Raw genomic sequence first — 16,163 nt, 5'->3', positions numbered from 1 at the left:
GAAGATAAAATCTGGAGGAAGAAAAAAGTCTTTTAACTCTACAGTTCTAAAAGCCTGTTTGCGTCAACCCTGCAGGGACTCTGCATGATATCTTGCAGAGGAATCTACACTGACAAACAATGAGTTGGCAATTTTATACAATTTTTTTTTTAAGGCAGGGAACTATTTTACCTAACAGCTTGTGTGGTTTAACTTTGGAGCTTGGAAGGAAACCTTTGTGGATGCCACGGGGTGGGAATGGACATGATGTGGCAAAGACGTGACTTTCTGAGTAGTAACAGCATGCCAAGGCAATGAGAAGAGAGTATGGTTTTCATATATTCATCCTGCATTTTTAGACATTCAGACTATTCTGTAAGGCAGACACAGGCCATGTTTCCTCAGATCCCTGAGAAATAAAGACATCTTGAAATAGGTGAAGGCGTAGCCTTTTGAATGCTGCAACAGTAGGATAAAGTGGGATAAATATTATGAAAAAAAGATACTACTGTGTACTCCTCTCACCAAAACTTCCATATTACAGCCTGGTGGAGGACACCACAGTCCAGTTTGGACTGCAAAAACCCAAGGGGAGTGAGGGGCTGCACAGACCCGAATGGAGAAGAAAGGTGATCCATGAGCACTGAGGTGAGATAGGCAGAGAAGAAGCAAGGGCAGCCCAGAGCTGATGGGGACCTGAGACAGATGAGGTCATGGTTGTACATTTGGGATAGGAAGAAAAGGCTGGAGCATGGGAACTGTTCACTTCAAGGCTGCAGAGAGAGCATCCTCCCATTTTCAGTGTTAGCTTTGGGGACCATCCAGCTATCCTTGGCTCTGAGTGTGTCATTGCCTAATAAGTGTCCTTAGGGAGCCCCTGAGCTGCCAAGTCTGCCTTTGGGGAGACTGAATGGTTTGACGCTCTAGCACCACATACAGAATTTTCATTTCAATTGCTTGGTGATGTGTTTAGGCTGCAGCAAATTTCTATCTGGGAAGTAAAAGAGTAAAAGAGTACTAGGAGACAGCTAATGGAGCTGGTTGGATAAACGATAGATACAACATAAATGTTTTATGAGGACATAATAGTCAGTTTTATAAAGCGATACATTGGCATAACAACACCACACAACGTGCCTTCTTGTGTGGTAGAAATCCCAAGAAGTATGAAGCAGAGCATCTGCCATACTGAAAGCTAAAATCACTTCTCTTTGGTAGGTAAGTGCAAATCACACTTTATAATCTTTTAAGCATGCACTTGATGCAAACTTGGAAAGATGTTTGCCTTTGGGTGAGAACAGTAGAACAGCTTTTCCCATTATAACCAGATAACTAAGGCAGTGCAATAATAATGAAAAGTAGAAAAGTAATTGTAAGAAACATAAGTAATGCTACTCTTCATGCAGAGAAATTACTTAGGCAAATAGTGGCTGTATGGTATATTCTTTCTGCTAAGCAACATCCCACTGAGCATCTGCTGCACATCGTAGGAGCACTGCATCTGGAAGAGGAGTAATTTGACCATATTAAAGTCCTGTAAAATGCAACATGAGGTACTATCCTTTCTACTTATATTGATTAATAACATTAAATTCTGTGGAAGAATAGAAGAGGATTTCTGGGATGCCAGCATATGGGAAGAAGAATAGGATGTCAATAAGGGAGCTTCATATCATGTCTTAAACTGAATACTTCTGCTTAAGTCATTTCCCACTGGATTTTTAAAGATTAACTCCACAGAAACATAGCATTTTTCTTAGACAGATGGCCTGAATGCTTAGACTTCAAGAAAATATTCTTCCAACAGCAAAGACTATGTGAAAGCAGTATTGGCTCTGGAAAGCTGTGGTCCTTTAATATAACCCCTCTCCTTATCTAGTCCATCAGCTTCCAGTATCTATCTTTTAAGAGTGATTTTTCATGTTATACTGCTATTGTTTGTGTCATTACAAGCAGTTATTTCAATTCCTCTGTCTTCAGTTTAGGAAGAAAGTAAAGGAGACATCTAGGAGGGGAAAGGGACAGAAAGGAGCAGAGGGAGACAAGGCTAGAATGGAAAAGTAGGGAGCAGAAGGGAAGAGAATTCAAAATGAGCAGAGGGAATATGAAAGTGGGGAAAATCAGAGACAAGCACTCAAATACAATGTCAGATAACAGAGTAAGGTGAATTTTTTGCATCTGGAATTTTTGCCACAAGCTGTCCCAATAACTACTCCCTTTCTGCCTCTTCAAAAATTCTTGCTCTCTGAGGAAAAAATACCACAGCACATGGTCTGTGGTATTTCAGATCGTACTTCAATGCTTCCTTTTCAAGGCTTGCACAGAGGAAGAAGTTACACATGCTCAAGATAATCAATAGACAGAAAGCAAAATATTTTCAAATTTCAGACTTGATATAGGTGAACATTATATGTTGATTCTTATTTTATTCTTGTTTATTGAACAGAACTTTAGTAAAAAGCAGAAGAGAAGAAAAATGAAAGATTTTACTGAAGTTTTGCAACTTTTTTTGAATCCAGCATGCTATGCGTAGCATTCTTGTTGAGCTCAAAAATCTGTTTTTCTGTAATGAAAGAAAGGCATGAGGAAAGAAAAGATGGGAGCACCGTGACTGGCATATGTGTGCCTGACATTTTTGTATGTGTGCAGCATTAAAATAAATGTTAAAGAAACCTCTACATAATGAAGATGCAATCACCCAGCACACACTGCTGGGGAAGCTAAGTTTTCATGAAGACTTCGAGGATAGCTCTGTAGGAAGACCATCTGGAGAAAGAAATATGTGGATAAATATAATGAACTCCACCTAGGAATGATAAAACTGCGCTCTCCTGGAAGAGATTTTTGGCTACTGAGGCTCCTTGAAACAGTGAGTGAGCCAGACAAACAGGTCGAGTACCTCCCTCATCAGTGGTGGGAAACTTGTCCCAGCACTTGGGCAACCTCCTCCACTGAGTCATGCTGCCCAGCTTTCCAGCTCCAGCCTCCCCATGTCACCTCCATCCTGCCGAGACTGAGCCTAGCCAGGCCTTTTTCACCCGTGTGCTCATCTCAGTGAGACATTTGTTTCTAATGTGTTTTTATCCTCTGGAACATGGTGATTTTCTATCAATGCCTGGCCACTGAAATGAACTTCCAGATCCAAAGCACTGATTGCAGAAATATCCTTCCAAAGAGAGAATCTGGTACATCACATTCCTCAGGAAATACAAATTGGGACTGTTTAATGAATAAGACCATCCACACTACACGGTAAAAGCATTTTTAATCATGCTCTGGGGAGTTTTGCACCTATTATGGATGCAGTGATCAAAGTAGGCCTAATTTCAACTTAAATACATAAATATTTGTTAATAACATTAATAATAATTCCGTTCCTGAGAAAAAAGATCATTTATAACCAGTTCCTGTGTTGTACCAAAAGCATATGAAAACACATCATGCACTTAATCAAAACTTCTTGCCTTATATTTATATTTTTTCTGTGTGTTTTTCTCCTAAAGGATGCCCCTTCCTTCCTGACCTTTAGATTTCCAGTCCTAAAAGGCTCCTGATGCCCAGGGGGGTGCCTGGCACAGTCAATACAGACCAGCAGCATGGACGAAGATGAATATCTGATTCAAGGACATTGTCATTTGCAAATCTCTTTGGCTTTACATTCCGTACAGGTTTAGTCATGGTAATTATATATGAATATTGACTAGTTACATTCATATGCAAACAGGACAGCCCAGTGTTGTAAAGGCAAGTGAACAGAAGTAAAAGAAAATTATGCTTAAACACAGTTTCAATGTTAGGTTCAGAGGCCTCTGTCACTGTCTGTTGTTCAACTGTCAGGATACTCATCTACTTTTCTAAACATAAGACTGGCATTACTATTGAATGATACCTTCATCATCAGGTGGTATTTCTTGAAATGAATACGATTTGGGGCATAAGCTGTTTTCAGTGTCAACCTGTTCCCTGAGATCCTCCTGAGGTTTCATTCAGCTTCAGATCTCCTCCTCCTTAAGCTGTGTAATTTAGGGTGAGACGAATCTCCCCAGGCTCTATTTACTGCATTGATTAGATTTCCAATTGTAATGGAAACCTAGAAGCCTACTATGCTGGCAAACACCTAAGTTTAGGTGTTTTAGTGTCCAGTTGAATCCTTCCCCTTCTGTCCTAAAGATAAATCAGTTAGTATCATGGTTGTGTTACGACTGAATATAGTGAAAATTACATTTTTGATCAGCCACTTTTTAACATTATGTCTCATATCTTTTTAGTGGTAACACATTACAACACTTTAGAGAGATAATGGCATTAAAGAGAAAAATCATTGCAAACAGAGTTTGAATCCACCTGCTGAATGAAAAGTACAGGTGAGAGTGTCGTACATTTGCTATGTCCTATTCTAATAGAAGACAAGTCAGATGTATGCAATAGGCAGACAATTATCTGGCTGAAATAATTCATGTATGCATCTTTCTAGGAACATATAACAAACAAACAAGTAAAATCGTCTTCAATTTTACTTATGCATTTCAATTTCCTACCTTGAGAAAAAAATATACCCATGGTTTCACCAAAAACATTTGCATCTGCAGGTTGGCTATTTATTAAACTCATGCCAACCTTAGATGGGTGTGCTGTTCTAGACAAAATAAGTTTCAACTGCAAAAAACTACAAAACAAAATCACAATCAAATTTCAGCTGCTACAGCATTTAAATCTGTCCTCAGTATTGGTATCATAACATTGTGGTAGCTTATCTGCTATGTTGGATGACAGCAAGGTGTGGAGCTTATCATAACCAACTGTGCTATCTGAAAGTGAAGTATTTAGACAAGGCTAATAGCCTTAGTTCCTTTGTAGTCAATGGAGAGAGAAAGATATCTCCACCGGGTCATTTGTTTCTTCCTGAAGCAGATTTGTAGGAAAATTGGGAGGTCGTGTTCTCTGGGTTTGCTTTTCTGTCTTTATTCACTATCGAGGGAGCCTAGATGATTAGTTTACACAAGATGTCCAACTTTCAGACAGCTGGACTGCATGAGTTGAGTGCCACTCAAAGTGCCCATGGCAAACCAGGTTATTACAGGAGGAGTTTGGGTCCTACAGCAGCTGTGTTCAAAGGGTTTAGCAATGTGGAGCTGCAATTTCACCAGCAGCACCTGAAGGTAGAACATCTTGTCATGGCCAGTGCTCAGCTTCCCTGGCTGGAGTGAGTGCAAGTCAGAATGAGCTGCCAAGCTCCTTGAAAGAATCATCTTCCAAGCCACGTGTTTGGCTTAACCGAAGGGTTAAACCAAATTTGACAGTCTGTAGCTCATTTAACATTAAGACTCTGTCCTCTTAATATTTACCTTGCAGGGATATCTGATTAAAGGCTAATCAGCAAAAAAAGACAAAGACGAGAAACAGGAAAAGCAACAAATTGAACATATAGATACACAGACCTGAAGAAACTGAGTAATAGACCATCAAGTGCAACCACCCATGTGAACTTTGGAAAGGTTCAGCCATAACTTTATAATGGCTTTAAGAAAAGTATTGGTAAGAAGAAGAAAAACAAGATTATCATGTGTCTCATGGGAAAGAGCAAATTTATTTTGAGATATTTCAGGGGGATTGTCGCACTATCTAAAGCTTATTACAGGAAGTTTAGACAGGACTGTGGGAATGTGTGAAGCTTATTATGCAGTGTTTAGGGGAAGAACCACGGGGAGAGATCAAGATGGACTGAGAAGGAATAAGCATGGGAATATAGAGGGATAAGGGGATAGAAAAGGCCAGTTACGTGTAAGCAGGTGCTAGTCAGTGTGCTTGCCTGTGCCCTGTGCCCTGCACTGTGGTCTGTCCTACTTTATTGCTAACTGTTTGCTGCACCAGTGCGCTCTCCATCCTCTGTGTTTGCCCACCAAAACAAATGGGTACTGCAGCCTTGGCTGCATGATACAGACAGGAACCTGCAGCTCCAGGATGCAGGATTTGCCCTCCTTTGAATGGTTCAGATTTCAGTTAGCATCGCCAGCCCTTTTCTCTGACAAGATAGCCGGCATCGTGTGTATTTCTCACTAGAGCAGAATGCTAGTAAGTCACTAGGTTTTCAGGCTCTCTCTGTTGCCAGTGTGAGTTTGCCTTTTTCACCATGAAGCTGGTAGATGCAGTGTTCCCAGTTCTGAGGAACAAGACTAATTGGCTGCAGCATGGACATTGCACTTCTGGGTGATGAAATTACACCTATTTCAGCCTCCTTCTCAGCCAGATATCTGGCTGCTTCCAGTAGATTCCCTTCCTACTCCAGGCTCCTCATTTCCATATAAACGTACCAATATCGCACTGGGGGAATTTCATCCTTTCGAGGAAATTATTGGACATGCATGCCATTGAAAATTGAGATACTTTGGAAAAGAACTAGAAGAAATGACTCCTAATGTACACTAGGTTTAAATCACTGGCAAAAAGATTAGTGGTCCCAGATGAGTCCCCTCTCATGCAATTCCAGTTTGTCCATGGAGCATTTGAAAGCAGTAACAACTGTTTACATGAAAGACTCGGAGGTGCGAAATTCAGGTTTTTAATTTCCATTTTGAAAGTTAGGCAACACTTCCACACAAAGGGAGATTTTTATTAATCAGAGCTTCAGATAAGCTGTTTTGATTCCCTCCATGGTCAAAAGGGTTCCATTCAAGTAGTATCAAAGAAATGTAATCTACGGCAATAATAAAACACCAAAAGAAATTATTATCAGTTTTTGAATATGCAAGGAATAAAGTCTTTGCTTAATTTTCCATTTGGTTCCATACAAATTGCCACAGATATTTGAAAGCTGCCAGAAAGATTTATCAGAGTCAAGTAAAGTTCATGTAGTCTTTCTTGGATTTATTCATTTTTTTCTTCCAGTATATTTCCCTCATTCACCATTCTGACTCTTGACTACAGTTAATATTAATAATTTCATCTTGTAATGGGTTCTGTAACTATTTTCTTCTGTATTCATTTGTTCCTCAGCCATAGCAGAGGTTCTGTCAGCCTTCCTATCTCCTCAGAAAAAAGGGCTTTTTCTTCTATATAAGCCATTTTTTGCTTGTGACTTCAAGCTATAGAGTGACAGCCCTGTAGTTGCTTTTCAAAACATCATTTACCAGGTGACTTTTCAGGCCTTCATCCATCCAGGAATCTCTAAATAATAATGGAATTTTTCCGTAAAATTACAGATCAAGCGCCTTGTTCCCGTTCCCATTTATCATCATCCAAAGTGTTTGTCTTCTAGTTTCAATAGCATCTTGAAGAAAGAGATGTGGAGGATAAAAATATCTAAGAGAGAACATAGAGTGAACTACTTTATCTTGTCATGTATTTTGTATAAATAATGGTTCTTGACTTGATAGTCTTATTGTGATAATAGGCAATTGAATTAAAAAAAAATGAAGTGTCATTTTAAATAACATCATGTAAATTCCCAGAGCTTGCATTTGTAAAAGGACAAAAAGAGAACACTAAAACACGTCTCCCAAAGAACAGAATTGCAACTACAGCTATTATTTTTTTAACTTGTCAATAATTTTCATATTATCTATATCTTTCATGACTAAACCGAGCAAATAAAACAATGATATTCCTCTCTTGTTTCTATTACATTTATTTTAAAAGATTTATTGGATTGGGGTCCATAAGCAATATTTGAGTTAGAATTATACAGTAGTACCATAGAATAATTCAGGTTGGAAGTGCCACTTGGGGTCATTTAGTGCCACTCCCTGCTCTGAGCAGAGCTGACTTCAAAGCTGTATGAGGCTGCTCAAAGCCTGAGATTTGAATCTCCAAAGATAGGGATCTCATAGTCCCCCAGGGCAGCCCCAGTCCTATGCTTCACCATCCCTACTGGGAGCATATTTTTTTTTAAATGTGTAATTGGAATTTCCCTTGCTACAACTTGAGACCATTACCTCTTGGCTTTCTGCTGTGCATCCTGAGAAGAGTCTGACTCTTTCCTTTGCAACCTCCCTGTTGGTAGTTGATGACAGCAATTAAATACTCTCCCTCCCCAAGCCAAACTTACTTCTCAAGGCTAAATAAACCAAGGTCCGTCAGTGACGAACTTGTTCAAGCGATCCCTGTGCTGCCTAGGGCGGGGTGTTATTGTAGGTAAAGAGTTAAAATGAGAAACACTTCTATTATAATAGTGCTGTTGATTTTATCATCCTAAATATAGTGTTTTGCTCTGTTAGCTATATAGCAGGCTGATGATTTGCAAATAGTTTCAAAAAATATAATACTGGATCCCAAAATGGTTTGAGAAATAAAAAGTTACTATCATAACCAAAACAGTGCAGTCTCTCTCTCTTTCATATATTATGAGTAATTCTTATTTGTTTTCTATTTTTAAGCTTTTAACTTGTATAAATTATACCCAGGAGAATGGATGCCATTTCTACAATGCCTCAGTGGCTGTAGTTTGAGGATTTTTTCCTTTCCAGTTGAAGAAGGACAGCCAGTTTCCAGGATAGCTCTTTCCAAATGTACCTCTCCTATAATATGCTTTGCTACTAATGAAGAACAATATCTCTCATCTATTTGCCATCATATAAAAACATTAGCAGCCATTCAAAAACGTGAATAGGTAGGGAACAATTAAAAAGCTTTATCCCCACATAAAACTCCTGCTGCAGAATTGTCATTTAATTTTGAATAGTAACCATGTAGAGATGAGCAAGACCATGTTTATGGTATCAATAATACATTTTATTAGATCAGCTAGTACATTTTCAATCTGCAATATTGTTTTTAAACCTAGCTTATGGAAGTTGGTATTTCACACGAACTAACTTGCAGTGTCCAGCAACACCGTGACTTTAAACAGGACAAATTGCTATGCATTCGAATCAAAATATATTGTTTTCCTAAGCTCATCACATAGTAGGGCAAAATGGTTCACCATATTTTTATACATTGTTAAGGTGGGAAGGCACTTTTGGAGATCACACGGTCCAACTTCCCTGCTGAAAACTAGAGCAGGTTGCCCAGGATTGTATCCAGTCAGGCCTTGAATATCTCCAAAGATGGAGACTCCACAGCCTCTCTGGGCAACCTGCTCCAAGGCTTGACCACCCTCATTGTAAAAAAGTGGGGGTTTTGACATTCACATGGAATGTCCTGTATTTCTGTTTCAGCCCATTGCCTCTTATTCTGTCACAGAGCACCACTGAGAAGACTCTGGCTCTGCCTTCTTTACACCCTCCCATCAAATATCTGTTCACATTGATCAGATCCTCTCTGAGCCTTCTCTTCTCGGGGCTGAACAGTCCCAATTCTCTTGGCCTCTCCTCCTATGAGAGATACTCCAGTCTCTTAAACATCTTTGTCGCCTTTCGCTGAATTCACTCTAGTATGTCCACATTCGTCTAATACTGGGAAGCCCAGAGCTGGACCCAGCACTCCAGACGTGGCTGCACCCGTGTTGAGGGGAAGGATGACTTCCTTTCACCTGCTGGCAATGCCTGCCTAATGCAGCCCAGGAGACCACTGGCTGCCTTTGCCACAAGGGCACATTGCTGACTCGTGGTCAACTGGTTGTCCACCCGCACCCACAGGGCATTTGCTGCCAAACTGCTCTGCATCCCGTTGACCCCCAGCCTGTCCTGGTGCCTGGGCTTATTCCTCCCCAGGGACAGGACCCTTCACTTCCCTTTGTTGACCTTCATGAGTTTCCACTCTGCCCATCTCTCCAGCCTGTCCAGGTCCCCCTGAATGGCAGCTCAGCCCTCTGGGGTATCAGCCTCACCTCACAGTTTTTTTTATTTCTACCTCTGTTCTTTCTGTTCAGCCTCCATCTCTCTCCACAAGCTCCTATTCCTGACTGATTACAGGCTTCTATAGTAAGCCAGAAATTTAACTGCTCAGGCTATTAAACACAAGGGGACTTGAAAATATCTCCTGAGATATTTTTAATCATCCTCTGCTCAATCGGTCCATGGCACCTCAGATGCTTTGTCCCTCTCACTAAGCTCTTACCTCTGCACCTCCCAGTAATGACAAGTGTATTTCATAGGCAGTTACATTTCTGCTTGCACTCAGAACCATTGGAGAGAAGTTCCTTTCCCTATTTAATGAACCAAGTGAGAGCTACCATGCACTCACAAATGAAATTACTCAATTTTTCAGTTTAAAGCAGTACTACAAAATTACACTCTCTGAGGTACTTGTAGCTACTAATTTTCAGGTCTAACTAATGAGGCGAGCTTGGATTTCATTGGGCAGAGAATAAGGTCACAGTGCCCACACTGTGCGTTTAAATAGTTTCAGCCAAAATTTCTTTCCCCAGTGTGTTTTCTGACTATTGAATTGCTTTTTCTGCTGCCTACCTTACTTTGTTAGATCTAGAGGAGAGCATATACCAAAGTGCAAATCATGAATGAGTACAAAGTAGAAAAAAAATCATGTTTAGTTTATAAATTAGTCCAGAAACATGTTTCTAGGAAAGTAATTTTTCTTCATTACTTGAGTTAGAGGCATTGAGGAGTCATTCATATTGTTTACTTAGTTGCTCTAATTAGTTCTGTGGGAGTATTTACCTCTCTCTACCAACCAAATGGGAACCTTAGACTCTTAAAATTTGATAACTTCAATCACATATTTAATCAGATACAAAAGGTATCTTTTTCTGATGGTGTTCTGATGGAATACACTTTATGCATTTAACCTCCTGACATTAATAGAAAGAAGACATTTACAACAGTCTGGCATTACTCACACTATTTACAGAGAAGAGGTAACAGCATAAAAATGTTGGATACAAACAAAAAAACCCACTTTGACTAAATATCTACTTAAGAACTGAGTTTTCCATAATTCCCACATAACCATAGTCTGTAGAAGCAAAGCTTCCTTTTCAGTATTCAGATGGTTATGAGTCTAGATGTGAAGTTTTAGTTATTAGCAGGTTACATTTACTTATTATCATTGAATTGATACCTATACATTCCTGAGCTGAAGGAATGGTAACATAGATCTCTTCTGGAGAGAAAAGAGAAAAACATATGTATAAAGATGGAAAGTTTTATGAAGTAAGAAACAGAACATTAATATTTTGGAAATAAAGAATGGAAGTTAGCTATCAGGCAGTATTTTCAAAATAGCCAGATACAAGTTGTTTTCTAAATGAACACGATCATGAAGTTGCAATAGTCCATGCAATTCTAGTTGCAGTTCTTCACCACATCTTTCCACATTCCCAATTCTTCTGAAGTTTTTAACAGCTGAACTTTCCTGGGTAATTCATCCTGAGTTTGTCTGTGTGCACACTACGTACAGCAAACTCTATGGTTGGGGGAAGCTCCTTGCCCCTCGTTATTAAATAAAAGCCCATATTTTTTTATTGATAAAGCAAAACCTTTTTGCTCTTCAGATGCAACCTTATCACACAGCTGGCAGTGCAAATGAATCTCACCTAAAGGTATTTTAACTACTTTCCAGTTCTGTTTGCCAGGTTATGCTATCCCTGTTATGCTGTGTGATGTAAGATAATGTTCCAAATTTCTCCAATTGCTCTGCACAGTAAATTGTATTTTTTTAGGCTATAAATTCTATGAACTATCTTCTCTCTACACGAGAAACTGCTGGAAATCAGCTTAGCTTAGTCAGGATGATAGAGGGATAAAATAGAATAGAAGGCCAGTGTGAACTGCAACTTCCTAAAGAGAATTTCCAGACACTAGAGCATGTTCTGTTTCACGTAGTGATAAAAAGAAAGGAATCCTAATTATTAATGTACCAGCCTATCTTGGAGACCCTTAGACATTCCTGGATTCAGAAAAGTCTTTAGCTGTTCCCCTAAATATCAGCCCCATCATAGCTATAGTGAGAAGACAATATGCAGGTATTTATAAGCAAAAAAACCTGCTAGAATTTATTTTCTGGTCATCTCTCCTTTCCAAAACAGACAAGTAAGAGTTGATCCCCCAGGACTTGTGAAGGAGAATTTATCTCCCTTTACACCTGCCCTAACAAATCCTCTCCCCACATAATAGGTCTCTCCTGGTGCTCTCACTCCCTTTCCCCAGTGAAAAAGCAGAGATGTGGAGCTTATGCGTATTTTGGATGGAGGGTGGAGGGATGAAGATGTAAAATTCAGCTTGCTGATTTTTCACTATTAAAAGTAGACTCACTCATGAACAGATTTTGCTAGAATCATTCCATGTCTACTGAATCTCTAGGGAGACCTAGCTCTTTCTTTCTTTCTAGAGAATAGTAATAAATAATCCTGAAAATATTGCTTCAGTCAGCATTCATATGTACTTTCACTCAACGTATTTCATCAAAAGACAGTAGCAGATCTAGCGTTTCCTATGCTGTCAAAGAGGCCCTTATTCCTGTGGCTGAGAGATAACTAGAAGGAGGAGAAGTTCTGCAAGAACACTTATCTGAATTTGTGTACACAATGATTATTTGGGAACTGTTAAGTTAAATTTGTCTTCTCAGAGAGGAGGAGGCCAAAAATGATATTAAAATGAAAACAACAAGCTAATCTGTGTGGGCTCTTCACTCGTGGTTAAACTATATCTGAGAAGAACTAAAGAGAGAAAAATAATACTTTGCATTGCAGTAATGTTTTCTATCTGAGCACCTAAATACAGTTTCACAAACTTGAAGCAATAGAAGTGCTCAATATTTCTGGTTTTGGGCAACCCAAAAGGAGTCAATTTTCTATATTCAGAACTAGTTTTTTGACTCTGTTGGAAGACTAACAATAGGTCACAGAGCAATTCTGGCTGTAAGGAGTTATAGCAATATGCGTGTAGCACAGAGTTTGTAGCACCACTCAGGAACCTTCCTCCTTTTCACCAGGGCCAGGACAGGTGTTTGGGATGCCCTTGGTCAAGGGAATGCTGGTGCCTACTGTTGTACTACCCGTGCTGCTAGGGAGGAGGTAGCAAAATACTACAGAATGACCACAGCCAGTTACAGGTAAATGAAGGGCAAATATGAAGCTGGATGGGATCCAGCAGTATTTTACGGGTGTGTGGTGGGACTGTCCTGTCAGATCTCAGGTTGTAGAGGTTGCCAGAGTTGCCACCCCACTGGGAATGGCTATTTGCATATAGCTTGAGACACATCTTTGTTGTCCCTGGAAATTTGGAATAGCTTCTCCCTTCCTTTTGCATGGGTCATTTCTCAGAGTATTTTTCTTGCTGGTGTCGCCATTTCAGGCTGTTTCATGTGGCTGAAGCACATGTCACGGTCCCCTAAGAAATCAACTGGAATACTATCTACTAGGAAACAACGGAAGAGAGAGAACAAATAAAGAAAACAAAACAATTCCCAGTAGGGCAAAGACACTTCCAGAATAGCAATGCCTCAGAGAAAGGAATTTTATAGGGAGTAGTAAAATACTGCCTGGAGAAGGAAATGTTTACAAATATTAATGATTAATAAGCATGCCAATTTTATACCTCCTAACTTTTATAAACTTCTCCAAAGCCAGGTTCCTCATGGTAGACAGTAAAGCTGAGTTTGTCTCACTGTGGCTGAAGTACTAGCAAGCTTCTGGTAGGTGCTCTTAGTAGTCGCTCATGCTTTTCTCACAAGAGAGACCAGACATCTTGTGTTCTGCAATTGCCATTTGGTTGCTATTTACCACCTGGGTGTTATACCTGAAAACGTAGCAGTTTTCTCATCAGAAAGAGGACTGGGAGGTTTACACAGGTGGTGTTTTGGACTGGAGAAAAAACTCTAGCGTGAGGCTAAGGTCTCTAAGTGTCTTTGGAAAGTGCCAGAGCTGCTGAGCTAACATTAGTAGACTAGCAGAAAAGTAAATTCTGGATAACGAAAGTGATGGGCAAGGAAAGGAAACCACACAGGAAGCAAGACACAACATGGCTCCTTCTCCTGCCTCTCTTCTGGTCTCCATCTCCAGAGGATGGTTGAAGTCAGTGCAGAGGAAAGAAGCACCCTGAACCCTGGACGAGATCTCTCCCTTTCCCGGCTTCAGAAGGTTTTTCTCTCTCTGCCAGCCCTAGCAGGAGCATCTTTCTGGGTTGTTTTACTCCTGTTTGTGACTCCAGCCATGCTTAGTCCAGAGAGAAAGGACTTTGCAACCTTATGTCCTTTCTGCAAGGTCCTTACAGCGCCACAGACACCTGCTAGGTGCCTTTTGATTGCCTGGGGGGTCCTCAATGCCCTTGGTTTTGTGAAGCATGTAGAAACCCAGCTTTCAGAAGGCGAGGAGCCTGCAGTCAGCTCTGGCGCACATCTGTCCATGCCTAGCCGCAAGCCAGTCAGTGCCCTGGGGCAATGCACAGCCAATCTTAAATAAACATAGATTAAATTAATCCTTGCTCTGCTCCTGGGGGGGAAATGCAGAAATGGCAGTGATCTTCAGAGAGGAACTATCTCACCCAGAATTTGCTAGCTCCTGTTGCAGCCAGGGGTTCTCCATGCTCTACTACTGAAAGACAAATAAATAGCAAAAATAGTAAGAAAAAACAGGCTAGTGAAGAGTTACTGACTCATGAGCCAAATCCAAACTTACCTTTCTCAATCAAAAACACTGATAAAGGAGACGGTTAAGGTGCTTTGGTGCCTACATTATGAAACCCTCTGAGGTTAAAGGGAGTTATGCATGTAAATACTTTAAAAAGCCTGGCTCTGAAGCAAAGGACTCAGGGATCCGGGACATTGGATTGGACTACTGAAAGAGATAATACTGTCTCCTGTTAGCCCAGGGTGAGAGGTGGCGATAAAGTCCAGCTTGATGCACTGTATGTGCTCTGGGTGGCTCAAGGCAGTTGAATCCCCAGATCTGTTTTTTATCTGTTTGGATTAGCCAGCAGGATACATCCTGCAGACCTGAAATCTTGAATTCCTTCCGTATTAGATTCTGCACATTATTTCAGTTTGTATACAGTATAAATGTGGTTGTACTCTCCTAGATTCATTTTGCCATCTGAAGATTGGACAGATAAATAGATACATACAGATCTTGGTATATTGTTAGCTGATGCACAACAAATATTAAACAACCATTGTTTATGATAAACTCCAGTTCTTTCCTGAGTAAAGAACACCTTGTTTTGTATTTCTCTTTATAAATAAAATGGCAAGATAATAGTTAACTAATCTGTAACCTGACTTCTTCTGGCAATATTACATACAATTTTTTCCAGTCAATTTAAACTGCTACAAATTTATTCATGCCTTCATTTTCACACAAATAGAAGTAGAAAATATGCGTTGGCATTATACATTAATAGAAAATAAATTTTACCTCAAACAATTGAATTTACCAATTTATACAAAAAAATACTTGTTTATTTTTTCTGAAAAATAAAGTTGCACTCATGTTTCATCTGAGTTCAAGTATATATAGTGTATTTCAATAAACATAAGGATGTTACTAGAGAAAGTTAAAATCATCTTTAGCTGTTCCAAAAATATTTTAGATAAATGCAGTTCATCAGTTTCTGCAATTGAATTAATGACTTGTAATAAAAAGACTGATTAATTCATTTGACATCTTGAAGAATATAACAGAATAATCAGATGCTTGGCCTGACCTTTCATATATCATCTTGGAGCTGCCTGTAACATTTTACGATATTATATGCTCCACCTGTTTCTTGACATGGTGCTTGCTGTAGAAGTATGAGAAGATAATTCAAGCAGAAGTTTGGTACACACATTTGCGTTACGGGGACAATAGCTTCAAACTGGCCTCCCACTTACTCATCCTGAAAGGACAAATCAGAGAATGAGCAAAGCTTGGGTGCTCACTTGGTGGGGTCTAGTATTAGCAGGCTGAAAGGGATAACACAAGGAGACCCAGTCCCAGTGGGGAAGCCTGTACCACTAAGGAAAATCCAATACTAAAAAGCTGGAGGAATTTGGGACAAATCAGACCTACCTATAGCTTTCGGTAGGGGACATATTCCTTCAAAGCTGTTACTGGGTTCCACCTTATCTCTTCTTGCATGCTTTGTTTCTGTTGTTCATGTGAAACAATACTTATTTCCTGACAGCTTGTACAGACCACACGAGGCAAGAACCCACTATAAGAAAGGAATAAAATCCAAACAGTATTTCTGTGATCTTCCTTGGTATAATAGGACCTATTGCCTGGAATTTTATAATAATTTTTTCTTAAATATAATATTGTTCCAGGACTCTATTATGACAGAAAACGCTACAACAATGAGACGACAAAA

The 16,163-nt window shown here is 39.7% G+C and overlaps 1 long non-coding RNA gene across 1 annotated transcript; it reads right to left on the bottom strand.

Moving 5' to 3' along the window:
- Positions 1-5,545: 5,545 nt before the first annotated feature.
- Positions 5,546-14,239, bottom strand: LOC134138731 (uncharacterized). The gene is made up of 2 exons (XR_009958009.1): positions 13,413-14,239; positions 5,546-7,278 (listed from the first exon to the last, which is right to left on the bottom strand). It is a non-coding gene; the product is annotated as an uncharacterized LOC134138731 (long non-coding RNA).
- Positions 14,240-16,163: the final 1,924 nt, after the last annotated feature.

This window comes from Rhea pennata, chromosome 3, assembly GCF_028389875.1.
Source record: "Rhea pennata isolate bPtePen1 chromosome 3, bPtePen1.pri, whole genome shotgun sequence".
NCBI lineage: Eukaryota > Metazoa > Chordata > Aves > Rheiformes > Rheidae > Rhea > Rhea pennata.
Note: the sequence above shows the minus strand (reverse complement) of the source record. Positions and strands in the feature narration are given on the sequence as shown.